At 66.5% G+C, this 17,443-nt stretch overlaps 1 protein-coding gene and 1 long non-coding RNA gene across 2 annotated transcripts in view; both read right to left on the reverse strand.

Moving 5' to 3' along the window:
* The window catches only part of CPSF1 (cleavage and polyadenylation specific factor 1), a 139,192-nt gene that overhangs the window by 75,546 nt on the left and 46,203 nt on the right, over positions 1-17,443 (reverse strand). The window lies entirely within an intron of this gene.
* On the reverse strand, positions 4,179-9,077 carry LOC140001776 (uncharacterized). Its single transcript, XR_011807307.1, has 2 exons — positions 6,159-9,077; positions 4,179-4,531 (listed from the first exon to the last, which is right to left on the reverse strand). It is a non-coding gene; the product is annotated as an uncharacterized lncRNA (long non-coding RNA).

The raw sequence follows: 17,443 nt of genomic DNA on the forward strand, positions 1-17,443 counted from the left end.
CATGCACACACACACACAGACCCCACACATCCATGTGTGCAAAGATGCGTGCAAATGTGCACACGCATGCACTTGCACATGCTCATGCACATCCTTGCACACACACAGCCCTGCCCGCACCTGCACACACCCACACGCAGACACATGTGTGTGCATGCAGGGGACGTGCACATGGATGCACACACACATGGACACACCTGCTCCAACATGCACGTGCACACACACACACAAGCAGACCCCATGCATCCATATGTGCAAATGTGCACACGCATGCACTTGCACATGCTCATGCACACACCACACACACACACAGCCCTGCCTGTGCCTCCACGTCTCACACGCAGACACATGTGTGTGCACGCAGGGGATGTGCACACGGACACGCACACACATGGACACGCCTGCTCCAACACAGGCACACACACACAAGCATGCACACCCACGTGTGCAAGCATGCATGCAAATGTGCACACACACAGCCACCTGCACACGTTCATGCACACGTTACACACCCACTGCCATGCTCACACACACACAGCCCTGCCCACACCTGCACACACTCACATGCAGACACACACGTGTGCACTCGCAGGCACAGTGCACACACGCACATACACACTTGCACCTGCTCCAACACAGGCACACAAACACACACACGCACACAAGCAGACCCCACGCATCCATGTGTGCAAACGTGTGCAAATGTGCACATGCACATACTTGCACACATTACACACACACAGCCCTGCCTGCACCTGCAACTCTCACATGCATGCATGTGTGCATGCAGGGCATGCACATGGACACACACACACACACACACCTGCTCCAACACATGCATGTGTTCACATACACACACACACAAACAGACCCCACACATCCATGTGTGCAAACACACGTGCAAATGTGCACACACACACACTTGCACACACTCATGCACACATTACACACCCACTGCCATGCTCACACACACACAGCCCTACCTGCGCCTGCACACACTCACATGCAGACACACACGTGTGCATGCAGGGGACATGCACACACGCACATACACACACTTGCACATGTTCCAACAATTGCACGTGCACACACACATGCACACACACGCGCAGACCCCACGCATCCATGTGTGCAAGCATGCATGCAAATGTGCACACACACACATTTGCACAAGCTCATGCACATGTTCACACACACACACAGCCCTGCCTGCGCCTGCACATCCTCACACACAGACACACACGTGTGCATGCAGGGGATGTGCACATGGACAACACACACATGCACACACCTGCTCCAACACAGGCACGTGCACACACACACAAGCAGCCCCCACACATCCATGTGTGCAAACACGCGTGCAAATGTGCACACACACGCACTTGCACACGCTCATGCACATCCTTGCACACGCACAGCCCTACCTGCACCTGCCCACGCTCACATGCACACACACATGCACGGAACACACACACGGACACGTGCACACGCGCGTGCACGAGCTCACACCCCCCCCCCACTGGCCCCTCCCCCATGCCCCGCCCCCTCATTTCACTTTCGAGCGGGCCCGGCTGCGGCCCCTTTGTCCTGGGCCGGGGGGCGGGGGGGGGGGGCGCAGGGGGGGGCTGCACGGCGCCCTTGCACACCCGCAGTTGTTGCACGCTTTGCACACCCGCCTTGCACGCCCAGCACCAGGACCCAGCGGGGGGGGCACCCCAAAAGTGCCCCCCCCCCCCCCCCCATGGTGGCACCCATTGGTGACCCCCCCCTTAATGACACTGCTTTGGTGGCACCCCCTTGGTGACACCCCATAAGTGCCCCCCCCACTGGTGACACCCCCATAACGACACCCGCTGGTGTCACCCCCTCCCCCCCCCCCCGGGACACCCCCTTGGTGACATCCCAATGGTGCCCCCACCCCCCCCCGTGTGTGCCACCCCCCTGGTGCCCAGCCCAGCCCCACCCCACCCAGTCCATTTTTGGGGGGGGGGCATATCGATCACCCCCCCCCACACCCGCCCCCAGCTGGGGGGTCAGGGCCCCCCCAGTGCTCCCCAGGGCCCCGGCGCCCCCCCTGCCCACAGTCCCCCCCATGCACCCAAGGACATTGTGCCCCCCCCCCCCATGGCCCCCCCAGGACCCCCAAATCTCCCTGTGCCCCCCATGCCCTATACCCCATGGATCCTGCCCCCCTCCTCCACACCCTCCCTCATGTCCCCAGTGCCTCCTCCGTGTTCCCAGGGTCCCCCCCCATGGGCTGTGACCAAGCCCTGGGGTGCCCAGTCCCATGGGGGGGCCGCAGATGAGCCCCCAGTGAGGAGGAGGGGGAGAGGAAGAGGAGGCTGGGGGGCAGGATGGGGCCCGTGGGGATGGGGACATTGGGGACACGGGGGGGGACACTGGGGGGGCAGCGTGGGGCCATCCCAGTTCGGTGGGGGGGGGCTGGTGGTGGCGGTGCCACAGCCTCGGGGTCCCACGGGGCCCCCCGTCCCAGTCCTCGGTGCCACGGGCTGCTCCGGAACTGGGAAGGGTCCTGGTGGCACTGGGATGGGCACAGGGGGATGGGGATGGGGACTGGGATGGCACTGGGATGAGTGCACCAGGATGGGGGCACAATATCTGTACGAGTACACCAGTAAGGGCACACCAGTAAGGGCACACTGGGACAAGACCAGTAGGATGGGTGTGTGGGGACAGGTGCAGTGGGGTGGGCACTGGGTGGGGGCACTGGGGTGGGCACCAGAGGACAGGCATTGGGACAGGCCACTGGGACTGGGACATGGGGACTGGGATGGCACTGGGATGGGTGCAATGGGATGGGGACGGGCACTGGGACACGTACAATGGGACTGGGGACATGGGGACAGGCACTGGGATAGGGATGGGCACTGGGACGCATACAATGGGACGGGCACATTGGGGATGGGCACTGGGATGGGAACTGGGATGAGTATAATGGGATGGGGACACGGGGACGGATACAATGGGACTGGGACATGGAGATGGGCACTGGGACAGGCACAGTGGGATGGGGACAGGCACTGGGATGGGGACACGAGGATGGGCACTGGGATGGGGATGGGCACTGGGATGGGCGCAATGGGATGAGGACATGGTGCCAGGCACTGGGATGGGTACAAGGGGATGGGGACGCTGGGAGGGGTATAATGGGATGGGGACACGGGGGTGCAATGGGATAGGGATGGGCACTGGGACGGGCACAATAGGATGGGGACACTGGGATGGGGACACTGGGACGGACGCAATGGGATGGGCACTGGGACAGGCACAGTGGGATGGGGACAGGCACTGGGATGGGCACAATGGAATGGGGACATGGTGCCGGGCACTGGGATGGGTACAAGGGGATGGGGACACTGGAATGGGTATAATGGGATAGGGACATGGGGACGGGCACTGGACTATAATGGGATGGGGACACGGGGGTGCAATGGGGTGGGGATGGGCACTGGGATGGGTACAATGAGATAGGGACACTGGGACGGGGACACTGGGACGGGGACACTGGGACGGGGACACTGGGATGGGGACACTGGTTTGGGGACACTGGGCTGAGCACTGGGACAGGCACAATGGGATGGGGACATGGGGATGGGCACTGGGATGGGGATACTGGGATGGGCACAATGGGACAGGGGCACTGGGCTGAGCACTGGGATGGGGACACTGGGATGGGGACACTGGGACAGGGGCACTGGGATGGGGACACTGGGACGGGAACACTGGGACGGGAACACTGAGATGGGCACAATGGGACTGGGACACTGGGATGGGGACACTGGGACAGGGACACCGGTCTGGGCGCAATGGGATGGGGACACTGGGACGGGGACACTGGGATGGGGACACTGGGACAGGGACACTGGGACGGGGACACTGAGATGGGCACAATGGGACTGGGACACTGGGATGGGGACACTGGGACAGGGACACCGGTCTGGGCGCAATGGGATGGGGCCACTGGGACGGGGCCACCAGTCTGGGTGCAATGGGATGGGGACACTGGGATGGGCACAATGGGACGGGGACACTGGGACGGGGACACTGGAACAGGGACACTGGGACGGGGCCACCAGTCTGGGCGCAATGGTGCCGCGCCCCCAGCCGTGGGGTCAGGGTGCCGGACACCACCCCAGGGGCGCACACGGACACAGGCCCCAGGTTCCCGACCCCTTTATTATTGCCCATCCGCCCAGGGCAGCTCGGGGGGGTCGTGGGGGGAGCTGCTGGGGGTCGGGGGGCTGGGGGGGCTTTGGGGCACGACCCCCGCCCCCAGCAGGAGGCCGAGGCAGTGCCCCAGTTCCCCGCGCCCCCGGTGCGCCCGCTTGGTGCCACGGGGCAGGCGGCGGCACGAGGACACGTCCAGGTACAGCAGTGTGACGGGCAGCGCAGCAGCAGGGCGCGGGGGGGCACGGGGGGGTCGGGGGGGGGTCGTGGGGGTCGTGGGGGGGGGTGGGGGGTCAGGGGGTGGCAGCACCCAACGCCCACCGCAAGGATCTGGGGAGTGCGCCTGGAGATGGGGAGGGGACACCTGACAGGGATGGCCCCAGTGACGAGGGGTGGGGGGGCACTGGGACCCCCCCCCAGAAGTAAGGGATGGGGACAGGGACCCCCCCCAGAGCCAGGGATGGGACCCCCGGACCCCCCCAGTGCCCAGGGATTGGGACAGGGACACTGGGACCCCCCCCAGAGCCAGAGAGGGGACCCCCGGACCCCCCCCAAACCCAGGGATGGGGACAGGGACACTGGGACCCCCCCCAGAGCCAGGGATGGGACCCCTGGGACCCCCCCCAAACCCAGGGATGGGGATGGGGACCCCTCCCAGAGCCAGAGACGGGACCCCTGGACACCCCCAGTGCCAAGGGGTGGGGACAGGGACACTGGGATGGGGACAGGGACCCCCCCCCAGAGCCAGAGAGAGGACCCCAGGACCCCCCCAAACCCAGGGATGGGGACAGGGACACTGGGACCCCCCCCCCCAGAGCCAGAGAGGGGACCCCAGGACCCCCCCCAAACCCAGGGATGGGAACAGGGACACTGAGACCCCCCCCCCAGAGCCCAGGGATGGGGACAGGGACCCCCCCCCCGACCCCACAGAAGGGTCCCCCCCAAGCACCCACAGGCAAGGACCCCCCCCAAATCTGGAGATGGGGACACCCGCGGGGATGGGGACACCCCGGGATGGGGACACCCAGACCCCCCCAAACCCAAGAAGTAGGGACAGGATCCAACCCCACCCCAAAGATGGGGACACCTGGACCCCCCAGGGACCCCCAGACCCCCAGGATGGGGACACCCAGACCCCAGCCAAAGAATTAGGGACAGAGACCCCTGGACCCCCCCGGACACCCAATGATGGGGACACCCGGACCCCCCAGGGACCCCAACACCCCCCAGAATGAGGGCACCTGGACCCCATAGGGACCCCAAGACCCCCAGGATGGGGACCCCCAGACCCCCCCCGCCCAAAAGAAGTAGGGACAGGGACCCCACAACCTCCCCAGCACCCAAAGATGGGGACACCAGGACCCCCCCAGGGACCCCAAGACCCTCCAGGATGGGAGCACCTGGACCCCATAGGGACCCCCAGACCCCTCCCCAGTACCCAAAGATGGGGACCCCCAGACCCCTCCCAGCACTTGGGGACGGGGAACCCCACCCCTCCCAGCACCCAAGGATGGGGGCACCCAGACCCCCAGGGACCCCAAGACCCCCAGGATGGGAGCACCTGGACCCTCATAGGGCCCCCCAACCCCCAGGATGGGGACCCCCAGACCCCTCCCAAGCACCTGGGGATGGGGACCCCCACCCCTCCCAGCACCCAATGATAGGGACCCCCAGACCCCCCAAGGGACCCCAAGACCCTCCAGGATGGGGACCCCCAGACCCCCCAGGGACCCAAGACCCTCCAGGATGGGGGCACCTGGACCCCCCAGGGACCCCAAGACCCCCCAGGAAAGGGGTCACCTGGACCCCATAGGGCCCCCCAACCCCCAGGACAGGGACACCTGGACCCCCCAGGGACCCCCAGACCCTCCAAGAATGGGGACCCCCAGACCCCTCCCAATCACCTGGGGACGGGGACCCCTCCCCACCTCCCCCCCACCCCATTCCCGTGGGGGGGGTCCCATCCTCACCTGAGCGCCTCGGGGCCCACCCTGGTGCCCGCCAGGTCGAGGGAGCGCAGGGGGGCGCCGGGCCCGAAGGCTGCCAGGGCTTGTGCCAGGTCCTGCTCCCCAAAACCCAGCCCGGCCAGGTCGAGCTCCCGCAGGCTGTGCCGCCAGCGCCAGGCCAGCGCCGCGCAGCCCTGGGGGGCGCTGGGGGGGGGCAGGCGCTGCAGTGCAGCCCCAGGTGCAGCTGCTCCAGGTCTGCGGGGAGGGGGTGGTGGGGTCAGCGTGGGGTGGTTGGGGTGGGGCGAGGGGCATGGGGTGGCACGCCACGGGATGGCATGGCACCATGGATATGGTGTGGTGTGGGGTGGTCAATGTGGCACAGTTGGCATGGCAAAGCATGGTGCCATGGATATGGCATGGCATGGCATGGTGTGTCATGGTCAACTTGGCACAGTTGGCATGGCACAGCATGGCACCATGGATTTGTCATGGCAGGTTGTGGTGTGGTCAGTATGGCACACTTGGCATGGTGTGGTTGGCATGGCACAGGATGGCATGGCACCATGGATATGGCATGGCACGGTGTGGTGTGGTCAATGTGGCACAGGGGGCACGGTGTGGTTGGCACGGCACGGCACGGCACCACGGATATGGCATGGCATGGCACGGCACGGTGTGGCACCGTGGATATGGCATGATGTGGTGTGCTGTGGTCAATGTGGCACAGGTGGCATGCTGTGGTTGGCATGGTGTGGTTGGCACAGTTGGCATGGCACAGCATGGCACCATGGATATGGCATGGCATGGTGTGGTCAGTGTGGCACAGCACGGCACAGTGTGGTGTGGCACAGCGTGGCACCATGGATATGGCATGGCATGGCGTGGTTGGCACAGCGTGGCACAGCACGGTGTGGCACAGTGTAACACCATGGATATGACATGGCACGGTGTGGTCAATGTGGCACAGTTGGCATGGAGTGGTTGGCATAGCATGGCATGGTGTGGCACCATGGATATGGCATGGCATGGCGTGGTCAGTGTGGTCAGTATGGCACAAGTGGCATGGAGTGGTTGGCACAGCATGGCACAGTGTGGTGTGGCACAGTGTGGCACCATGGATTGTACATGGCATGGCACAGTGTGGTCAACATGGCACGGTTGGTATGGTATGGCACAGCATGGCACTGTGGATATGGCATGGAGTGGCGTGGTGTGGTCAATGTGGCACAGGTGGCATGGTGTGGTTGGCATGGCACAGCATGGCACCGTGGATATGGCATGGAGTGGCGTGGTGTGGCCAATGTGGCACACTTGGCATGGTGTGGTTGGCACAGCGTGGCACAGCATGGTGAGGCACACTGTGGCACCATGGATATGACATGGCGTGGCATGGTGTGTCATGGTCAACTTGGCACAGTTGGCATGGCAAAGCGTGGTGCCATGGATATGGCATGGCATGGTGTGGTCAGCGTGGCACAGCATGGCACAGTGTGGTGTGGCACAGTGTGGCACCATGGATATGACATGGCACGGTGTGGTCAATGTGGCACAGTTGGCATGGTGTGGTTGGCATGGCACGGCACACCATGGCACCGTGGAAATGGCATGGAGTGGCGTGGTGTGGTCAGTATGGCACAGTTGGCATGGAGTGGTTGGCACAGCATGGCATGGTGTGGCACCATGGATATGGCATGGCATGGCGTGGTCAATGTGGTCAGTATGGCACAAGTGGCATGGAGTGGTTGGCACAGCATGGCACAGTGTGGTGTGGCACAGCGTGGCACCATGGATATGACATGGCACGGTGTGGACAACATGGCACGGTTGGCATGGTATGGCACAGCATGGTACCATGGATATGGCATGGCATGGCGTGGTGTGATCAATGTGGCACAGGTAGCATGGTGTGGTTGGCACAGTGTGGCACAGCATGGTGTGGCACACTGTGGCACCATGGATATGGCGTGGCGTGGCATGGTGTGTCATGGTCAACTTGGCACAGTTGGCATGGCACAGCATGGCACCATGGATATGGCATGGCATGGTGTGGTCAGTGTGGCACAGCATGGCACAGTGTGGTGTGGCACAGCGTGGCACCATGGATATGGCATGGCATGGCGTGGTTGGCACAGCGTGGCACAGCATGGTGTGGCACAGTGTGGCACCATGGATATGACATGGCATGGTGTGGTCAATGTGGCACAGTTGGCATGGAGTGGTTGGCATGGCATGGCACACCATGGCACCGTGGAAATGGCATGGAGTGGCGTGGTGTGGTCAATGTGGCACACTTGGCATGGTGTGGTTGGCACAGTGTGGCACAGCATGGTGTGGCACACTGTGGCATCATGGATATGGCGTGGCGTGGCATGGTGTGTCATGGTCAACTTGGCACAGTTGGCATGGCAAAGCGTGGTGCCATGGATATGGCATGCTGTGGTGTGGTCAGTATGGCACAGTAGAGCCTGACCAACACAACCAATGTGGCATGGCACAGCCCAGCATGGCACGGCACAGCCAGAATGGCATGGTGCAGCCCACCCAATGTGGTACAACATGGCACAGCCCAGCACGGCACAGCCCAAATGTCATGGTGCCACCCGCCCAACACAACCAATGTGGTACAACATGGCACAGCCCAGCCTGGCATAGCACAGCATGGCACGGCACAGCCAAAATGGCATGGTAGAGCCCGACCAACACGACCAACGTGATACGGCACGGCATGGCACAGCCCAAATGGCACGGTGCCACCCACCCAACACAACCAACATGGCACAACATGGCACAGCCTGGCATGGCACAGCCAAAATGGCACAGTAGAGCCCAACCAACACAACCAACATGGCACGGCATGGCACAGCCCAAATGGCACGGTGCCACCCAACCAACACAACCAATGTGGCACAATATGGCACAGCACAGCACGGCACAGCCCAAATGTCACGGTGCTACTCCCACCCTCAACCCACCCAAGCATGCCCCCATCCTCACCCCACCCCTATCCCCACACCCCCCCCCAGTGCCCCCACTCTCACCGGCGCAGGCAGGCTGAGCACAGGGCGCGCGGCGAGACGGCGCAGCCGCGGAGGTCGAGCAGGTGGAGGGGGGAGGCGCGGAGCAGGCGCCCCAGGACGGTGTCCCCGGTGCCACCGCCGCCGGTGGCCGTGGCCAGGTCAGCTCTGCAGCTCCGGGAAGCCGGGGGCCAGCGGCGACCGCGAGTCGGCGCGGGGCCACCAGGGGACGTTCAGCAGGCGCAGAACCTGGGGCGCATGGGGTGGGGCGTGGGGTGGGGGGTCCGTGGGTGGGGGGTCCATGGGTGGGGGACCCATGGGTGGGAGGGAGCCCACAGGGGGAGTTCCTTGGGTGGGGGGCCCATGGGTGGGGGTTGGGGGGAGCCCCACAAAGGGGTTTCCATGGGGGGGTGCCCCATTTAGTAGGTGCCCCATGGGTGGAGGGAGCCCATGGGGGAGAGTCCCTTGGGAGGGGGGCCCATGGGTGGGGGACCCATGGGTGGGGGGTCGGGGACTCCACAAAGGGGTGTCCATGGGTGGGGGCTCATGGGTGGGAGGGAGCTCATGGGGGAAGTCCCTTGGGTGGGCTCATGGGTGGGGGTCTCATGGGTGGTGGATCTGGGTGAGAGCCCACAGGTGCAGTTGGGGGTCCATGGGTCTGAGTTTCACAGGTGGGTGCCCCATGGGTGGGGGACCGGGGGAGCCCCACAGAAGGGTGTCCATGGGTGGGGGCCCATGGGTGGGAGGGAGAACACGGGGGAACCCCATGGGTGGGGGGCCCATGGGTGGGGGGTCGGGGGAGCCCCACAGAGGGGTGTCCATGGGTGGGGGGCCCATGGGTGGGAGCTTCTCAGGTGGGTGCCCCATGGGTGGGGGGCCAGGGGGGGGTGTCCTATGGGTGCCCCATGGGGGCAGGCCCCAGAAGGGTGCCCATGGGGGGGTGCTCCATGGGGGGTCACCCCATAGGTGGGGTGCTCCATGGAGGGGACCCCATGGGTGGGTGCCCAAAGGGGGGTGCCCATGGGGGTTACCAATGGGGGGTGCCCACGGGGGGGGTACCCTTGGGGGGGTGCCCACAGGGGGGGGGCCCACGGGGGGAGACTCATGGGGTCACCTGGAGCTGTGGAGGCCGCCTGCAGCTGCTCCACGGGGACCTGCAGGCGGGTGGGCGCCGCTGCCGCCCCCGTCCACCTCCAGCAGCTGCAGCTGGGGGCAGCTCCCCCCCTGTGGGGACAGGAGGGACACGGTGGGGGCGACAACACCGCCGGGACCCCCCCACCCCCCCCCACCCCCCGGGACCCCCACTCACCGCCAGCGATGCCAGCACGGCGCTGGTGCGGGGGCCGCAGCTCAGCCACAGAGCGCTGAAGGCCGCGCGCCCCCCACCCCAGGGAATCGCACGGCCCCGGCCTCCACCTGTGGGGGGGGGCACGGCCCCATAACCCCCCCCCGTCACCCTCAAGGCCCCCCCCCCCATGTCCCAGGTGGCCCCGTATCTTGCCCTGGGTCTTTCCACGTGTGTCCCCCCCGCACTCCCATGTGTCCCCATGACCCCCACGTCCCCCACCCACATCCCCACGTCCCCCATGTGTCCCCCTATGTCCCCACATCCCCTCTCCCATATCCCCATGCCCCCCGTGCCCCCCCATGTCCCCTACGACCCCCATGCCCCCCCTTCCCATATCCCCATGACCCCCCATATCCCCCTATGCCCCCCATGTCCCCTACGACCCCCCCACGTCCCCCCCATCCCCATGCCCCCCCATGCCCCCCCTCCCATAACCCCATGCCCCCCATGCCCCCCCATGACCCCCTCACATCCCCACGCCCCCCATGCCCCCTATGACCCCCATGTCCCCCCCATATCCCCTATACCCCCCATGTCCCCCCTACACCCCCCCACGCCCCCACGCCCCCCCATATCCCCATGCCCTCCCTCCCATATCCCCATGACCCCCATGCCCCCCCTCCCATAGCCCCCATGCCCCCATGACCCCCATGCCCCCCCCACATCCCCATGCCCCCCCCTTATCCCCATGACCCCCCATGTCCCCCTACGACCCCCCATGCCCCCCATGCCCCCCACGCCCCCCCATATCCCCTCATGCCCCCCATGCCCCCCCATATCCCCATGCCCCCCCATGCCCCCCCACATCCCCATGCCCCCATAGCCCCCCATGTCCCTGATGACCCCCATGTCCCCCTCCCATATCCCCATGACTCCCTCCATGTCCCCCATGAACCCCCCATGACCCCCATCATCCACGTCCCCCATGCCCCCCACATCCCCATGCCTCCACATCCCCATGCACCCCCATGCCCCCCATGACCCCCATGCCCCCATATCCTCATGCCCCCCATGACCCCCACATCCCCCTCCCACATCCCAATGCCCCCCATGCCTCCCACCACCCTCCATGTCCTCCTGTCCCCCACCCCCATGCCCTCCCACGACCCCCACATCCCATGCCCCCCCTCCCACATCCCCATGCCCCCCACGTACCCCATATCCCCATGCCCCCCATGCCCCCCATGTCCCCCACATCCCCTCCCATACTCCCATGACCCCCATGACCCCTGTGCCCCCATGAACTCCCATCACACCTCATGCCCCCACATCCCACGCCCCCCCATATCCCCATGCCCCCCCTCATGCCCCCTACATCCCCATGCCCCCATGACCCCCATGCCCCCACACATCCCTCAACTCCCATGTCTCCGAACTTCCCCACTACCCCCATGTCCCGCATGCCCCCATGCCCCCGCATGCCCCCACATCCCCATGCCCCCCACGCCCCCCCCCACATCCCCATGCCCCCATGACCCCCATGCCCCCCCCACATCTCCATGACCTCCCACTACCCCTCCATGTCCCCGTGCCCCCCCCCCTACCCCCCACCTGCCTTTCCCATGCCCCCCTTCTACTCCCCCATGCCCCCCCCCCCTACTCCCCAAGTCCTCCTACGACCCCCCACGCCCCCCACCTGGGATCCTGGAGGTGCAGGCTGTGCAGCCGGGGGAGTGGGTGCGCGCAGGTGCAGAGGCGGCGGCGGTGACCCCCCGGCAGTGCTGGAGGCTCAGCGAGGACAGAAAGGGACACCAGGCCGCCAGCGCCTGGGGGGGCACTGGGGGGGACACGGGGGTGAGGGGCACCTGGGGACACCGGGGGCAGGGGGCGTGGACGCGGGGACAATGGGACGCATGGATTTGGGGGATGGGGGGGGGTATGGGGGGCACCTGGGGACATGGGGACACCAGGGGATGTGGGGATGGGAGGACATGGGGACTGGGGACACCTGGGGACATGTGGGGATGGGGGACATGGGGGACACCGGACACCTGGGGTCATGTTGGGATGGGGGACACTGGGGGAGCAGGGCCATGGGGACATCGGGACACTGCGGGGACATGGGGACATTTGGGGGCACAGGGCCATGGGGACACGGGGGGGACACAGGGACATGGGGGTGTCCGGATGGGGACACAGGGATGTGGGGCACGGGGGGGCACATGGGGGGCACAGGCCATGGAGGGACATGTGGGACATGGTAAGGATGGGGCGGCACGAGGGGACATGGGGGGACATGGGGGGGACATGGGGACATGAGGGGGCAAGTGGGGACATGGGGGGCAATGGGGGCCATGGGGGGTCATGTGGGGACATGGGGATATGGGGGGGACACAGGGACAAGGGGGGCAATGGGGGGAATGGGGGTCATATGGGCCATGTGGGGACATGGGGGGGTCATGGGGGATGTGGGGCATATGAGGGGACATGGGGGGGCCACTAAGGGATACGGGGGGGACATGGGGGGGTCATGTGGGGACACGTGGGGACATGGGGAGGACACAGGGAGCACAGAGGGGACACGGGGACATGGGGGGGGCCATGTGGGGGCCACGGGGGTCACGGGGGCTGACAGCACCCACCTGCAGCACCTCGGGGACCCCTCGGAGCCACTGCCTGAGGCTGAGCTCCCGCAGCGCCACAGCCTGGGGGACAGGGGGGGCTGGGTGACACCGGGGGAGGTGACACGGGGGTCACGGGGGCGGTGCCCCCCCCCTCCTCACCTTCCAGCCCCCACCCTGGCGGCCACAGCCCGGGGGTCCCGGCAGGGTCCCAGTGCCAGGCGCTGCCACAGCCCCGGCTCGGTGGCCGGCCCGGGTGCCACAGGCGCACACCAGCACAGACCCTGGGGGCAACATCAGGGGGGGGTCCTGCCCCCCCCCCCATGCCCCGTCTCCATGTCACCCACTCTGCAGAGCAGGGGCACTGCCCCCTCCTGGCTCCACGGCCCCCCCCAGGATGCGAGACAGCAGCGGCAGCGGCAGCTGGGACCCCCCAAATATCGGGGGGCAATTTTGGGAGGGGGGGCGATGGGGGCCCCCACCGCCCCCACCCCCCGGAGGTTTAATGGGGGGTGGGGGACCCCTCAGCTTGTCGGGTTGGGGGTCTGGGGGTCTGGGGGTCTCGGGGTCCTCAGCTCCTCTGCAGGAGCAGCAGCAGTTGGGGGCAGCGGGAGCCGGGGGCGGGGGCGGTGGCGGTGGGGCGGGGGGCGAGAACGGGGGCTGGGGGTGGGGGGAGGGGGTCACACACAGGGATGGGCACCCCCAGCCCCACAGCCCCACAGCCCTGCCCCATGGCCAGCCCCATGGGCAGCACCCCCCCCACCCCCCAGCTCAACCCAGCAGGCCCCACAACCAGCCCCATGGTCCTGCCCCACAGCCCTGCCCCATAGCCAGCCCCACAGCCGACCCATGGGTGAGCCCCACAGCCCTGCCCCACAGCTGGCCCCATAGCCAGCCCCCCTCCACCCCCAGCCCCACCCCCCAGCCCCATAGCCAGCCCCACAGCCAATCCACTACCCCACCCCACAGCCAGCCCCACAGCCCCATGGTTTGGACCCACAGCCAACCCCACAGCCCTGCCCCACAGCCAGCCCCATAGCCAGCCCCCTCCACCCCCCAGCTGACCCCCCAGCCCCATAGCCAGCCCCATGGTCCTGACCCACAGCCAGCCCCACAGAGGGACCCACGAGTCAGCCCCCACAGCCCCACCCCAGCTCCTACACTCCCATCCCATGGCCAGCCCCACAACCCTGCCCCTACAGCCCCACAAGATGACTCCATGGCAAGACCCCCAGCCAGCCCCACAGCCCCCATGGCCAGCCCCACAACCAGACCCATAGCTCAAGATGACAGCCCCACAGCTCACCCCACACACCCCAGCCCCACTCCCAGCTCCAAGCAGCCCCCAGCATGTCCCCATGGTCTACTGCAGGCCCACAGCCAGCCCCCCATCCCAGCCCCCCAGCCCCATCCCAGCCCCAGCCCCACCAACTCCCAGAACCAGCCCCAGAGATGGCACTCATTACCAGCCCCACAGCCCCCAGCCCCATGGCCAGCCCCCCAAGCAGCCCCCCAGCCAGCCCCATGGGCTCCCCGCCCCACAGCCCTGCCCCACAGCCAGCCCCACAGCTGGACCCTATGGCCAGACCCCAACCCCCAACCCAGCTCCAGCCCCGACATCAGCTCCAGATGGGGATCCATGACCAGCCCCACAGCCCCAGCCCCACTCCCCAGCCCCATGGCCAGCCCCACAGCCGGCCCCACATCCAGCCCCCCAAGCAGCCCCCTGTGACCCATGTGCCAGCCCCCAGCCCCACAGCCCTGCCCCACATCCCTGCTCCATGGCCGCCCCCCAAGCAGCCCCCCCGGGGGGGTCCCCCTCCCCTCCCATCTCCCCTTCCCCTCCCCCTCCCCCCCCAGTACCGGGGTTCCGGTGGCCGCCGCTCCCCCGCAGCCGACTCCCAGGGGGCGGGGCCGGGGGCGGGGCCAGATCGGGGGGGGGGTCCCCGGGGTCCTGGGGGTCCCCCTGGAGGCCCCGCCCCCTCCCCACGCCACCTCCCCGGCCCCGCCCCCTGGGCATTTCCCCCCCCAGCCCCCACGCGCCACCTCCCCCAGCCCCTCCCGGGCCGCCCCCACGCGCACCTGCCGCCACCCCCGGATGCCACGCGTTCCACGCACGCCTGGCTGCGCCTCGGGGAGCATCTGCTCCCTCAGCCAATCAGCGCGCCCGGCGGGAGCGCGGGTGCTCAGCCACGCCCCCTTCCTGTCCCGAACCCACCAGTGTCACCGCGGGGGAGGGCGCGGCCGCCCCGCCCCTCCCCTCTACCCGCGCGCCTCGGGGCGGGGCCGGAGGGCGGGGTAGGCGATGGGAGAGCTCGGGGGCGTGGCCTGGAGGAGGGGTGTGGCCTGGCGGAAGGGGCGTGGCCTGGCGGAAGGGGGCGTGGCCTGGCAGCGGACACGGGCGCGCGGTGGTGAGTGTGTGCCGGGACCCCCCCCCCCGGGACCCCTCCGGGAAACCCCCCCCCGGGGATCCCCCCCCCCCTTGGCCCCTCCCCCCAGCCCCCTCCCCCCCACATTTTGGGGACCCCCCCCCCAACCTTGGGGACCCCCCCCCGGGGGTCGTTGGGGACGTCCCGGGACCCCCCCCGCGCTCCCCCCCTGCAACGCCCCCAAATGGAATCCCCCCCCCCCGCCCCCTCCCCGGACCCCCCCCCGGGGTCCCCCCCCCTTTTGCCCCGCCCCCCCGGGACCCCCCCCCCCAGCCCAGCCCAGGGCCCGGCCCCGGCCTCTGCCCCCCCCCCCCCCCCGTGTTATCGGGCCGGGGCTGGGGGGTCCCAAAGGGTTATGGGGGAGGCGGCTGCGCCCACAGCTGGTTATGGGGCTGGCTATGGGGCTGGCTATAGGTCCAGTTATAGGTCCAGCTGTGCGTCCAGTTATGGGCTGGCTGTGGGTCCAGTTGTGGGTCCAGCTATGGGGGGCGGGCTATAGGGCTGGTTATTGGTTCAGCTTTGGGGCCCACTACATAGTTGCTATGGGCTGGCTGTGGTTCTAGTTATGGGCTGGCTATAGGGCAGTTATAGGGTTGGCTGTGGGTCCGGCTATAGGGCCAGCATGGTTCAGCTGTGGTTCAGCTATGGGGCCGGTCATAGGTCCAGCTGTGGGTCCCACCACAGAGTCCTGCCATGGGTCCGGCTGTGGGTCCAGTTATGGGCTTGCTACAGGGCTTGTTATAGGTCTGGCTGTGGGTCCCACTATGGGGCTGGTTATGGGGCTGGCTATAGGGCTGGCTATAGGGCCAGTTATAGGGCTGGTTATAGGTCCAGCTGTGGGTCCAGCTATGGGGCTGCCCAGAGGGCTGGGCACAGGTCTGGCTGTGAGCTCAGCTATACAGCTGCTATGGGTCCAGCTGTGGGTCCAGATATGGGTCCAGCTATGGGGCTAGCCATAGGGCAGTTATAGGGTTGGCTGTGGGTCCAGCTATAGGGCCAGCATGGTTCCAGCTGTGGGTCCAGCTATGGGGCTGGCTGTGGGGTCGGTCATAGCTCTAGCTGTGGGTCCAGCTATGGGGCTGGCTATGGGACTGGCTATAAGACTGTCTATAGGGCTGGTTATAGGTCCGGCCACAGCAGGGTTGCCTATAGTTCCAGCTGTGGATCTAGCTATAGGGCTTCCGATAGGACCAGTTACAGGGCTGGTTATAGGTCCAGCTGTGGGTCCAGCTATAGGGCTGCCTATAGGGCTGGTTATAGGTCCAGCTGTGGGTCCAGCTATAGGGCTGGCTGTGGGGCTGGTTATTGCTCTAGGTGTGGGCTGGCTATAGGGCTGGTTATAGGTCCAGCACAGGTCCAGCAGAGGGCCAGCTGTGGGCTGGTTATAGCTCTAGCTGTGGTGTTGGCCATAGGGCTGGCTATGGGACCGCCCATAGGGCTGGCTATAGGGCTGGTTATAGGTCCAGCTGTGGGTCCAGCTGTGGGTCCAGCTATAGGCCAGCTGTGGGGCTGATAATTGCTCTATGTGTGGGGCTGGCTATGGGGCTGGCTATAGGGCTGGCTATAAGGCTCGCCTATAGGGCTGGTTATAGGTTGAGCTGTGGTTCAGCTATAGGGCTGGCTGTGGGGCTGGGTGATTGCTCTAGGTGTGGGCTGGCTATAGGGCTGGTTATAGGTCCAGCACAGGTCCAGCAATAGGGCCAGCTGTGGGGCTGGTTATAGCTCTAGCTGTGGGTCTGGCTATAGGGCTGGCTATGGGACTGCCTATAGGGCTGGCTATAGGGCTGGTTATAGGTCCAGCTGTGGGTCCAGCTGTGGGTCCAGCTATAGGGCCAGCTGTGGGGCTGATAATTGCTCTATGTGTGGGGCTGGCTATGGGGCTGGCTATAGGGCTGGCTATAAGGCTGCCTATAGGGCTGGTTATAGGTCCAGCTATAGGGCTGGTATGGTTCCAGCT

The sequence above is a fragment of the Anas platyrhynchos genome, chromosome 2 (assembly GCF_047663525.1).
Source record: "Anas platyrhynchos isolate ZD024472 breed Pekin duck chromosome 2, IASCAAS_PekinDuck_T2T, whole genome shotgun sequence".
NCBI lineage: Eukaryota > Metazoa > Chordata > Aves > Anseriformes > Anatidae > Anas > Anas platyrhynchos.